Source organism: Ooceraea biroi, chromosome 7 (assembly GCF_003672135.1).
Source record: "Ooceraea biroi isolate clonal line C1 chromosome 7, Obir_v5.4, whole genome shotgun sequence".
Taxonomy (NCBI): domain Eukaryota; kingdom Metazoa; phylum Arthropoda; class Insecta; order Hymenoptera; family Formicidae; genus Ooceraea; species Ooceraea biroi.
The window spans coordinates 1,802,675-1,815,199 of record NC_039512.1 but is presented as its reverse complement, the minus strand read 5'-3'; the positions used below and the strand labels follow the sequence as shown (position 1 = coordinate 1,815,199).

At 39.5% G+C, this 12,525-nt stretch overlaps 1 protein-coding gene across 1 annotated transcript in view; it reads left to right on the top strand.

Annotated features, from left to right (window-relative positions):
- Positions 1 to 299: 299 nt before the first annotated feature.
- Positions 300 to 12,525, top strand: part of LOC105277688 — a 72,255-nt gene continuing 60,029 nt past the window's right edge. The window contains exon 1 of the mRNA XM_026971395.1: positions 300 to 532. The gene's annotated coding sequence lies outside the window, so the exon portion shown is untranslated. The remainder of the gene's footprint in view (positions 533 to 12,525) is intronic.

The following is a 12,525-nucleotide window of genomic DNA, read 5'->3' as shown; positions in this document are numbered from 1 at the left end:
GTGAAAGACACCGCGGGGCAAGACGATCCGATCCGGCAGCCCGACACTCGAGGTCGTGGCACCTACGCGATGGTACCTACCTACCTACCTACCTACCTACCTACCTACCTACCTCGCAAGGTGCGTGGAGGTGTCCGTGGAGGTAGCGCGCGCTCCCCCTCACCCGCGGCCACGCTTGCGCGCCGAACCACACAGCCGGGGGTGACGGCGACGACGGTGACGGTGGTGGTGGTTGTGGACCAGGAGAGAGGGTGCGAGAAGCAGCCCGCTACGGCCGGGTCGACGCCGACGACCGTCAGAGCGGCGTCGCGACGCGAGCCTTCCGCGTCCGTCGGTCTTCGCCACCGCGCGCATCGCTGTCATTCGAATTCGGTTCAGGTGTGCTTCGCGCTACGGGAAGGACCGCGAAGACTCTTTCATCTGTTACATTCGAGAGCGAAATACACCCTGAAGACCGACAACCATCCCCGACGTTGCGGAAAATTGTACGGAGGGACATCGCGACGCCGAAGGCGCCACGACGGCGTAACAGGTATGTCTTATTATCCGTTTCGCTGCCGCTGTTCTCGGATCTTGAAGATTCTGCGATAAACTAGGAGCGAGTCTCTCAGGATCACTTGTCGAGACTCGTTTCGATTCATGTAATTCGGAACGGGGTGATCCTGCGTTTCCTTGCGACAAGAAAGCGCAGACAAAGCGGCGAGTATCCTGTTGCGTCGTACTACGACGACATCCTGCGCTTCTATCGAACGTATCAGCATTACATCACCGGATTAATCGGCGGTGATCTGAGATATAAATGGATCGATCTCGTTTGACCGCAACGGTTAATAAGCGCCCGTAACTTTCGCAGTTTGTTAAATTGCTCGGTGCAGTTCGCGCACAACTCGCGTTATCTTGATTCACGATATAATGGTTGACCGTTTTATTTCTTTGATCATAAATGATCGCGAAAATGTTGGGAGTAATTAATGATTCTATTAATAATCACATAATATGTCTAGATTCTTCTAATTATTTATAATTACGCGTTAATTACCGCGTAGGAATGGTGATTTATAATCTTTAATTCCTCTTTCCAAACTTATTTTTTGATATTATACATCAAAAATCGTTAAGAGATTTTTAAATTATAAAAGTATTAATATTATATAAATTAATTATTATATAAATAATGACAATTAATAATTCTACTATTGAAAGATATTCTTTATCATAATTATTTTTTAATTGACTTAAAAATGTAGTCTGGATATCATTCTTTAATCACCACTGTATGATGTATAAATTGTGCAATAAAATCAATTTAAAAGAAACATAAAGTTCTATAAAATCGCGTTCAAGATAATTGAATAGAAACAAATTTAACTTGACTTGAATTTCTAGTACATCGAGAAGTAAATAAATCATTATTTTCGCTAAATCAATGCTTTTCCCAGCAAATAGAAAATAGATTTATTCAAGTTAATATTGATAGTATTGATTTGATTAATATCAAATATTATCTCCAATAGTAGATTTGTAGAAATTCACGATTCTGTGATGAACTTGTCACTTGAAGTGATTCAAAGATATGAAGCGTAAGTTTGTCAAAAGGGAACATAATGAATCAAATGTAATAAATTTGACGAGCGTGTTCTAATTACACTATTTCCGATATATATGAAATATCAAAATAATTCAATATTTGATTTACACTGAAATATTACCATTTTGTGGTTCGACATGGCGGTTGAAACAAAATCCGCGTTCATGTAAAATTACAAAAAAAAACCAACAAGTTATGGCTAAATATTGCGGCAAGATATTACTTTGTGGTTTGTCATGGTGATTGAAGCAGTACTCACAACTGTGCAATATCGCAGGAAAATCTGTTATTTATGGTACGTAAAATGTTTTAATCTTTTATATACATGCATAAGTAACATAAACCGAATTGCGATGTCGATGAATGATGACACTACTTTCTTTTAAAACGCTTTCAAAGGAAATTGAATCTCTCGTCACGAATATTTGGCAGCATGCCGATACTATCACAGAGTATGTTAAAACCACCAAGGTTAATCTTTGTGACAGATTCTGCGGTAAATTTGAAGTCGATATTCTTTTAGGGAAAGTTCCGCGATTATTACACATACTGCAATTTTAAATATTTTAAGGGCAGCCACATGAAGGATTTTCTGACATAATTTAAAGATCTCAATAGTGCCCGACTCTAATAAAAAAAATCAATTGCATTCTCAACAAATTTATTATTTAATTAAGAAATCAATTTTAGGGATATCCGGAATTACAGTTGTTGATGTATGAATCTATTTGACTTAATGATTTAATATCTGATTTAATATTTAATATAATAAATTTACTAATCATTTACATGGTGTATTTTATCATCATGATCATGTGGTAGGTAAAAAGAAAAAGAGAAAAAGCAAGAAAGAGGGAGAATGAATTCATACTATCTTTTACCACTAACCTTCGGAGAAATATTGACTATGTGAGGAGTGCATAACACCGTAGCTTTCTAGCTGGCTCTAATAAAGGTCCCGAATGGCACTCTAAAAACGTGTTTTCATGGGATATCAGTCCTTGAGCGAATGCACCTCGGGCCTTTTTATGAGATCCTTCCGTGGGAGAGAGAGAGAGAGAGAGACTTTGAAGTGCGAGGTGCGACTCGCGAGCTTTTTCTCTTGACGATTATTCAACGACGTCGATGAGCGTTGCATTCTATGAGCGAGCACCGCGTAATAATAATTACTCGAGCGGCGATAATTCTTATTGGAACAGGAGTCGATATCGATCGTCCTGGGAAAATAGCATTCAATGCAATCTTGCAATGGAACGCGTCGGTTCGTGATAATAAATTTGAGCAAATAATATCAGTAACCATACGCCTCTATCATAATACGCCTCTACAATAACGTTCATACTTTTTCCATAATTGAGAAGCGAAGAAAATTATGTCAATGTATATAATCTGTCACGCGAATTGATATATTACTATAAATAAATAAATTAGATGTGGTATATATTCATATTTTTATATGTACATTATTTAGAGTCACGATCTCCACAGCAACAGAACAACATTTGTTCTGTTAATTGATTCCAATCTGGTTTCACAGTTAAAAGATTCCATGCAAATAGGTATTGTAACACGTTGTGCAGCACAGTTGTAAAAGATTTATCTCTGGTGTGCGATCATGAGGTGATATTAAAATTTATGCGCTCATACCGGCGATAAGAATTTTATTTATAATAAAATGTGCTCGTTTCTTTTTATATCGGATATTGCTTTACAATCTTTCTCGCAACAAAGTGTTACGTACAACTGCGCCTCGATGCCACTGCATGAAAGATTATTCCAAGACAGATTATTAGTAAAGGAACGATGTTCTTGCAAAAAGTTTGCTCAAAGGAGATTACTGCCAATCAAGAACGGCAATTGTGCCCAGGCAAAACTTTATATGAATAAGGAGCTCCATTTTCTACTGAAACATACAGATCCATTCGTCATTGTTACCCGTCATCCCGCGGATAAAACTTCGTTCGTCTACGTCGTACGTATTTGTCGCGAACTTGAGAGTTAAAATTCGCAAGGCGGTATCTTCTTGAAAAGTCGCTGGTTGTTTCGCATACAACCTGCCTGTTCCCGCGAGTTGAGCCGCGACTTCCGAAATTTCGTGCCGAAGATACTGCCACCACCTTTAGAAGCGCATCGCGCCATAAAGCGATTACGCGGTAACAATATTAAAAAGCTATTCATGAAGTTTCCTCGGCGCGCTAGAGCCATGCTAATATTTTCGCTCTTCCACAAAGCTCGCGGTACTTGCATGAATATTGATATCGCAGCACATGCGCGAGCGACCGATAGTGGTTATTAGAACTCTAGAGAGAAAGAAAGAGAAAGAGAGAGAGAGAGATTTCTCACATCTTTGAATATTTATGATAATTGTAATCACGAGAGCGCAAGTCCAACGAGTGAATTCCCGGGGTGCATCGAACCGCGAATACCTTACGGCCATAACAAAAATATTTTATACTATAATTACTGATTAATCGAATAATTAAAAAATTTTTCACTTTGATTACTGATTACTGGAGTAATTGAAAAATTGTTTATTTTGATTACTGATTAATCGAGTAATTAAGAAATTGTTCATTTTGATTACTGATTAACTGAGCAATTAAAAAATTGTTGATCTTGATTACTGATTAATCAATTAATAATAAATTTCTCGAAGTTGATTACTGATTATCAAAATAATTGTTAATCAAAGCTGAAAATATTACTGAAAATATCGTTGATGCCGATCCCTGCTTACGGCTAGATCATATGAACTTAATGGCTTGCACCCCCGGAGGCATATCGCCTTTCTATAAATATCATTAATACGGACGGATAATAGAGCGAATCACTGATGCGAGTAATTTCTCCCGTTTTCGAAACAAAGAGAAAGCTAATGAAGTATTCAGTTCTATGTAAAATTGAACTGCTTTATTGTAGCAGCTTCTGTGAATCTATAAAATTTTAAAATCGTCTGCACTATTATTAGCCATAAATCGTGGCATAAAACAGACCTCTTTACTGCCTGCACGCTATTTCATATAATGCGTCATATGTGCAGGATACTTTATGACTAATGCTATCGCTATTATAATAATGATTTTCTGCGCCTGTATTTCTATTCATGAAAATAGTTTGTAAAAATATTCAACAATTCATCCGAAAAAGATTCGTATTTGAGTTACAAAAACCTTTTACACTTCTAAAAGTTTCAGTGGAAAAGCCAGCGCGTGTTCAGCCAAAAGTCACACACGATCTATCTTTCTCGTATTTTCGAAATGTAAAGTTTCTTTAAAATCCGATCTTAGATTCATTGTTTTTCTTGTACTCGTGCTTGTATCTTCCATCCGTATGTAGGACGTCGACTTTTGCTGACTCACAGAATTCACAGTTGCCTGAAAATGACTCCACACCGCAGGTTGTCCGGCAAGTTATTGTCGTCCGAGGTCCGCTGGCGCGTGACAGTTGGGTATCGAATTCCTGTTTCGAGTATTCAACAAGTATCGGCGACGTGATCGGGCAAATCGAGCCCGATCATTCGATGCACTTTGAAAATTCCGAGTAACACATCGAGCCGAGTGCTTAGCGCGCGCTTGCACGTGTTCTGCAACTTAATTGGTTCCGTAGCCTCGTGATTGCTCAGCACGTCGATAGAGACTTATTTGACAAATAAGTCTCGTAAACGGTAATTAATCCGCCTTTCGAGCATCGTATAGCGCATGTGCACAGTAACATCAACACTCTAAGTTCGATTTCCTCCAAAGTCGAAGAGCAGATTAAGGCAAACGCAGAAATGAGAATTGCGGGAATTAAATAGGAACGTAGCTTTGATGTTACTTTCAATTACGCAGAGATATTGTTTCGGTTTTTATTCTTTGGTGGAATTTATTATCTAGGAAAAGAAGCAGCACTGGTCTACTCCGTATTATCCTGGGGAATATATGTACACATTTCTTTATGTATAACACATGTTTGATGATAATAAAGATTGATAATGTATGAGGCCATTACCATCTATGGTATCCGCAGTGCTGGGTAACATGGTATCGAGCATGGGAAATAAATTTGTAACGAGGTCTTATCCAAGAGGGAGAACCCGTACGTTTAAGCGAAATAGCTGTACGACTTACGATGTCACCTACATTTTAAAGGACGCGCACCTTTACGTCCGAAGGAAGCCGGTGCACGAGTACGGAGTACGTGAGTGGAGTATTCTATACGTTAATCAAACTGTGATTTCGTATTTTTATCATCATGTTAGACGTCGCGCGTTGTGCATCGTCAAAAATCTAGAAATCTGGATTGCAATACTTCGGAGTATAAATATAGCTCTCCTCCATCCGAAATAATATGTCTAAAATGCGAGGGCATTTTGTGTCTCTGAATGCATTTAACTGATAATGTACCTAACAATAAGTCTTACTTGCGACATTTCTGCTTTTTCACTAAGAGCGGCTTTGTTCAACAGAGATTCTATAATACTTTTAGAGTTTATAAGTACAATTTAACTTTCTTTTCGTGAAAGAGCAGTTATACTTTTGCCGATTATGCAGAATTTAATTCGTCATAACAATTCAACTGAAGAATTAATTACGGATCATTACCGTCGCAGCTTAATAATTCAACGTCGGGTTTTATCAAGAGACGTACAATCGGCTTAGTTTACACTGAAGGTAATTTTTCGAGGTAATTCATCGTTGAAGAGATGTTCGCTTGCGCCGCCAATTGGAGAGCACCATTTGCGGCAAGCGAGAGATATTAGTCCGAGAGGGTAGTTCTCGGAGAAATGCCGTGACCAATTAACGTCAGCATCATCCCTTCTCGGGAGGGAAAGTACATCTGAGAGCGGAAAAACAGATGAGGAAAAGGGGGCGTGCAGATACGATTTAGCAGCAATGATTAATTTCCCGAGTGGACAAAGTGGACAAGCGTTGTTGTTTGCAAAAACCAAACGGATTAAAATAAATTGGTAGAGATTCATTTCTGTGAAATTTCTCTCCGCGTGAACAATTCTCTGCTTTGTACAACCTACGACGCGTGAAAAACAACGTACCTTATTACATTTACTGCATATGTGACATAAATTTTGAAGTAATGGTATGTCAAATAGCATCACGTATATTTTTGTCGGCAGGAATGCGAAAAATTAGAACGTACGTCATTAGAGCACCGTATTCAAATGACCATGCATTTTAACGCGCGACAGCTCGCGAGAGTGCAAAATGCTGTTCGGAGGCATACTAAACGTAATGCACAATCTCAAGAACGTAAACTTTCACGCGAAAGAATGTCCAAGCGATCGCAAAGACGCCGCGCCGGCCTTCTGAAAGAGGAAGAGAGAAAAGGAAAGAGCGTTGCACGTCGCTCAATTAAAGCCCTCGCTGTAATTGCACCCCGCTCTCGTTATACGCGCGAAATTAAATTCCGCGTCTCCTCGATGTATGCGCGCGCGTGCCAGCTTCCTTCCCCAAATATTAAGTCCGGTTAATCGATTGCTCGCATTTCCAGATGGCTCGTTAATCATGTCGCGCAGCCAGTTAAGCCGCGACCAAAAGTTTCGTTGCGGCGCTCCTCTTTAGCGCGAATGCAACGGGGATGCATCGTTGTTGTTGGCGATGAAGTTGTACCAATCCTCTTTCAGAACTTATCACAGATAGGAGGTACTTTAAAGGAAATTAACGTTGCAGCCTAGACTGTTTTTCCGCTCGACTTGATATATATCTAATTTTCCTTATTTAAAAAAAATCTGAATTATTTTTTAAAAGATTATATCTGCAGTTGTTTTATATGTAAATTCTTCAAGTTTTAATAGGAAATGTATGGATAACATAATTGCACACAATTGACTCTTACAATTTTAGATTGTTCTCAGAATGGACTAAATGTAAAGTGTTACAAATGCACGATAGACAACATTAGCGATTTACTCGCAGCCATGGACGCGCTCTTTGATTAATCCGCTTTATCTCGCACTCTATTTTTTCAATTTTTTCGACGAGCCATTTGGTTTCCCGAAATAATTCTCTCTCTCTCTCATGTTTTTTTTCTTCGTTCCGGATACATGTCTCTAACAGATAAAACTGAAAATTACAGTGAACTAATGGGTTTTAGTAATGAGAATTCCACGAGAGGCACGTACCCCTCTAACGATTTCGTACATGGGAGCATGGACGTAGTGTTAATTCGGTTTAGCAAACCGATACTCGAACACACTGCTAACGACACTGTTCCCTTTAATTATTCTCCGCCCATTATCGGCCGGTGAGCCTTCATTATCGAATCAACTTTCACAGTTTACCTACATATCCATTATTAATATTTATGCAATGAGTCGGAAGTTTATCTCTAAATACTTTAACGATGGCAAATAGCAAAGTTTCAAAGTTATTAGTAACTTTTGAATTCTTACGCTTACTATGAAAAGGAACAATTAACCATTTTGTGTTATCCAACTCTGCAGTTTTGTAACAACCAGAGAAGAGAAGAAGAAAGGGGTTCTTTTTATTTTCCACTAATACCGTATCTCTAGTGCAAATTCCCAGTTAATTTTTTTAGCAATATTTTTTTACGAACGCAGAGTGCAATATTATTTCGCTACTAGATCGTTATTTACGATAAAAAGGTTAAGGGTACTATCATTTTGATCACTAATGTTGCATACGTCTGTGCGTCAGTATATACCAAAGGTGAATATTGCAAACGCCTTACAGTCCCATGAACTGCAAGGATGCCATAAAGGCCTGGGGGAAAATAAAATGCAGCCTCCACGCTTGATGACTTTTGTCGTTCAGCCCATATGACGGCAGCAACAGGTTTCTTTACTTGCAGCCTTCGGAAGGTGTGTGTTGCATTAGCATTCGCGCATCTTCAGCAGATCCCATTGAAACGTTTTTATATCGTTCGTGTCGACACGGAGAGATCTGGATCTGGAACCATACCGTGTAGAAATTTTGAAAAAGTTTCAGAATCGTTTGTATAGTTGTGTATTATTTTGCAACTAAAAAGGAAAAACAGTTTATTATTAATTAAATAAACTTGACAATATTTGACAATCAAAGAAGATTACAAATTTTCCATGTCCTATATATACTATTAAATTTTGGCAGTCAGAATGTAAATATTCGGTAGTCCCGAAAATTTAAATGTAAAAATAAAACCCTGTCCAAAGATTTACAGTTTTCAAATGTTTTTTAAAGGACCGTGTACAAACATAATTAAACATAGAAAAATTTGTTCTCTATTTTGTTAGTAAATAACGAGTCGAGATTAAAAAATATGTTTAAAGATTTCTGTCCAAATAATTCGCGGAAAATGTTTTCCGTTTCTACATAACTACATTATGCACAAATGCAAGTCATCAAGAAAGGACCAAGATGCACACTCGTCACGTCTAATGAAGACGTTGCGTCTTGAGTGTGCATGCCACCGTAGCGTATTCGAAGTGCACTCATCACGAAACTTCGAAGGCGAATTCGCGACGAACTTGTCGCGTGTGTTGGGTGCAACGCGGTTGCATTCTCGCGGTCGCAATCGTTGCAACGGAGCGAGAAACGCGCGGACAGTCGCAAAGGGTGACGACGAGGGGATGTTGGACGAGAGGCTCGGCAACATATGTCAACGTTCGTTTCGTCTCGTGTAAAGGAACGTCAGAATGCAGCCCGCTTTCTCGCTTGTCGCTATCTCCATCACCGCCTATCATCTTTGTGTCCCACCGAGCGCACGCGAGCGCGTTTGTTCGCGACGTTCGTCTGCTCGAGAGGAAACGCGAAACTATCGTCCCGCTAATGAATCAACGCTCCTCTCGTATAAGTGTGAATATTCCTCGACAAAACCGCGCAATCAATGCGTTCTGGGGACTCCAACAAATATGATATGGTCATTGGATTTTATTCCCGCCATGTGATGGTTTCTCTTATCTTCTCACATGACGCAGACTCTAACGATTCAGATTTTACTTATTTATCAAATTATTCTGTAGATGACAGTAAATGTTATTTTTAATGATATAAATTATGGGTATATTTTTCTAGATCTTATGTAATGCAGATTATTATTATTAATTAATTGTTACTATTATTATTACTAATTATTAATTATTAATAGGCATATTGTGTTATTAATTTACATAAATTATTATTATATAATTTTATAATCTGATTTTAGATGTTAAAGAAGGAGAGCGAACGAGCGAGATTAAAGACGAAAAATTTAGTTATATTGTAGTATCATTTCAATTTTCTTTTCTTTTTATGTAATCTTTCATTATACTGTTATTGGTGTTATGTGCGATACATTTCTTTCTATTATTTCAGATAATTACAAAGTAAACTTTGACATATCTACATAGCTTTTCCGAGTTCACATGTTGATCGCGGAGTACTCTTTTCTATTCATGCAAAGAGCAAACTCGAGTTTTTAACCTACCATTCCGTGTCACTCGGCTCATTCGCTTTTCCCTCCCTTACTACCGCTGCTCGTCGTTTCTGGTTTCCAGAGAACTTATTTTTATTGTACGATTCATAGCCGTCTCTCGTATGGCTGAGTATGAACGCGGTTCACTCGGCGCGCATAAAGAAGTTGCTAGTTAGTCGATGAGCCAGTCCTCTTTCTTTTTTTTCTCTCCCTACTGTCTTTCTTTTTTTGATTCGCGTGAACGAGTGACGGAAAGAATGGATCATCCTCCCAGATGAGGCGAGTCAAAAAAACTTTTCCACCCCAGGGGAACGTGAAAAAGCGCTAACGTAACGGGCCTCTTTCAGCCTCTTGGCATCGCCCTGAGGTGGGCACAGGCCAAACCGTGAAGCACGATCCCTTCAGGAGCTTCATGACGAGAATGGCCAATACGATCCGGACGTGCGACGTGCCCGCGATGCGTGATCGATTTTGACGAATGGATAGCACAATACCTCGAGCTATTGACCTCGATAACGCGATCGCAGCGTAACGCGCGCCTCGCCTTTCCTCGCACACGCGATCATCAATTTTACAGTCATCTCGATGACATTCGACGGTAATTTCGTGTAATTTATTTCTTCCCGTTTGTGCGTTACCCTGATTAGGGGAAAGCTAATCCACTGCCGCAAATGACACTGTAAGGACAAATAAGCGGCCTGTCTTTTCGCACGCGATGCTAGCCAGTGCTCGTACGTCGATGTCTCTTTATGGCAAATACTGTTTAATTTATTTAACAAGTTGTATCGCGGGTGGTACTTATCATTAGCCAAAGAGTAATCTAAAACTAGTCAGCAACGTGAGACCATATCGCGGTTCGTTAATTCTGGTGCACGCGATCATCGCATGAGTGTTCTATATTGATGCCCGTAATTCTATATTCGTAGATGGAGTTTTGTATTATTACCTAATGCCGGTCCAGAATTATTTAATCCAAATTGTTGATACAATATGATCTTAATATCGCTCTAATGTTCGAATCCAGGCAAATTTGCGCAGTGTTCATTTACCGCAATAATCCCATCCTTGTACTCCTCAAAATTTTATTCAAAAATGGAGATTGGAAATTCACTTGGAAGTTCTTTTGATTTTTATTCTTTGAATTCAGTTTTAATATAAATCTCTGGAACTTTAATCTAATTTAACGCATCGCTGCAAAATGGCGAAATACTCGATATTTTCAAACGACGCTGTAACGAAAGCAGAATCGTGGACTCTTCTCTTCGTTACTTATCACGGTACTCGTTCTTCTGAGAAAAGTCTCTCTCGTCCCGATCCGTACATCTGCTTACGGTTCAGCGGCGCCGCAATCTCTTTTCGGAAACAACGAGAGAATTTCGCGCGAGAGGATTCTCCCATTGCACCTGCTAGCTCTTACATAGCGGTCGCAATTACACGCTTGGAGATTGCACACGGGCGCTGTGTTATAAAGTATAAGGTATTGCACGGCACGGGAAGGGTTCCTTTTGAGCTCTGCACTGCGCGTCCTGCTCTGAGCGACAGTATGGTCTATCTGCTGGTAGAGTGGCAGACTTGTAACTACGTGGAGCAGCTGAGTTTCAAGTCCACTTGTTTACAGAAATTTTATTTCAAGCCGCGCTCTTTATACGTCGAGCAGCTGGAGGGACTCGAGTGTAGAAAACTGGGTTTTGTTCCTCGGAAGAGATGTTAAGACTTTGGTCCACACGTAGCTAAATGGTAAACCATATTTTAAACTTATTTACCCATTAAGCTTAGCGATTGGTACAGCATCAGCCTTTGTTCACATATTCATCTCGACGAGAAGATGGAACTTCAATACGATGAATGTGTGCTTCATCGCATTACGTTGCTTTTGATGCGTATGTGGAATGAATATGGGAATGAGTAGGTGCCATACGCGCTAATCTCCTTTTGAAGAGAATCATCTTCCCATGATGAAGAGGCCTAGCTTCGACTGCCAAGAATACTGTCGTCTATTTTGTAGACAGCTTACTGTCATTGTACCTATGGATGTTGCAAGTGCAAACATGTACTTATCTCCTTCGAGATACATCCCTGCTTTCAACAGTTACATAAAGTTTCTTGGAATCATTTTGTATTATTTTTATGTTGAATTTTCAGCATTAGAATTTGCAACATTAGGCAACTCGCTAACTGTACTGAAATTTCACTAAAGCAAATTTCGTTCGAAGTGAAACGCGAAGTAACACTTTACTGACTCTACCAGCTTGATTCGTGACAAATCTTTTGTTCTTAATCGTCAATTGTCTAGGAACTGTCGAGCTTTATTTTAACCTCGATGCTGTTCTTAAAGAAAGTCTAAAATTTCCGTCGCGAATGAAACAAAAGGATAAAAGAAAGGACGATAAATGCGGGGCATCCCTGTATATACGCGAAGTAACAAAGTCTTCTTTGCAAAGGTACGCGAACACGGTCGAGAGCTCGTTATCCCGCGTTTCTACCGCGCGAAATTGCGTTACTGCGGGAGAATGCTCTCAACGATCAATAAACAAGCGGGCGCTCGA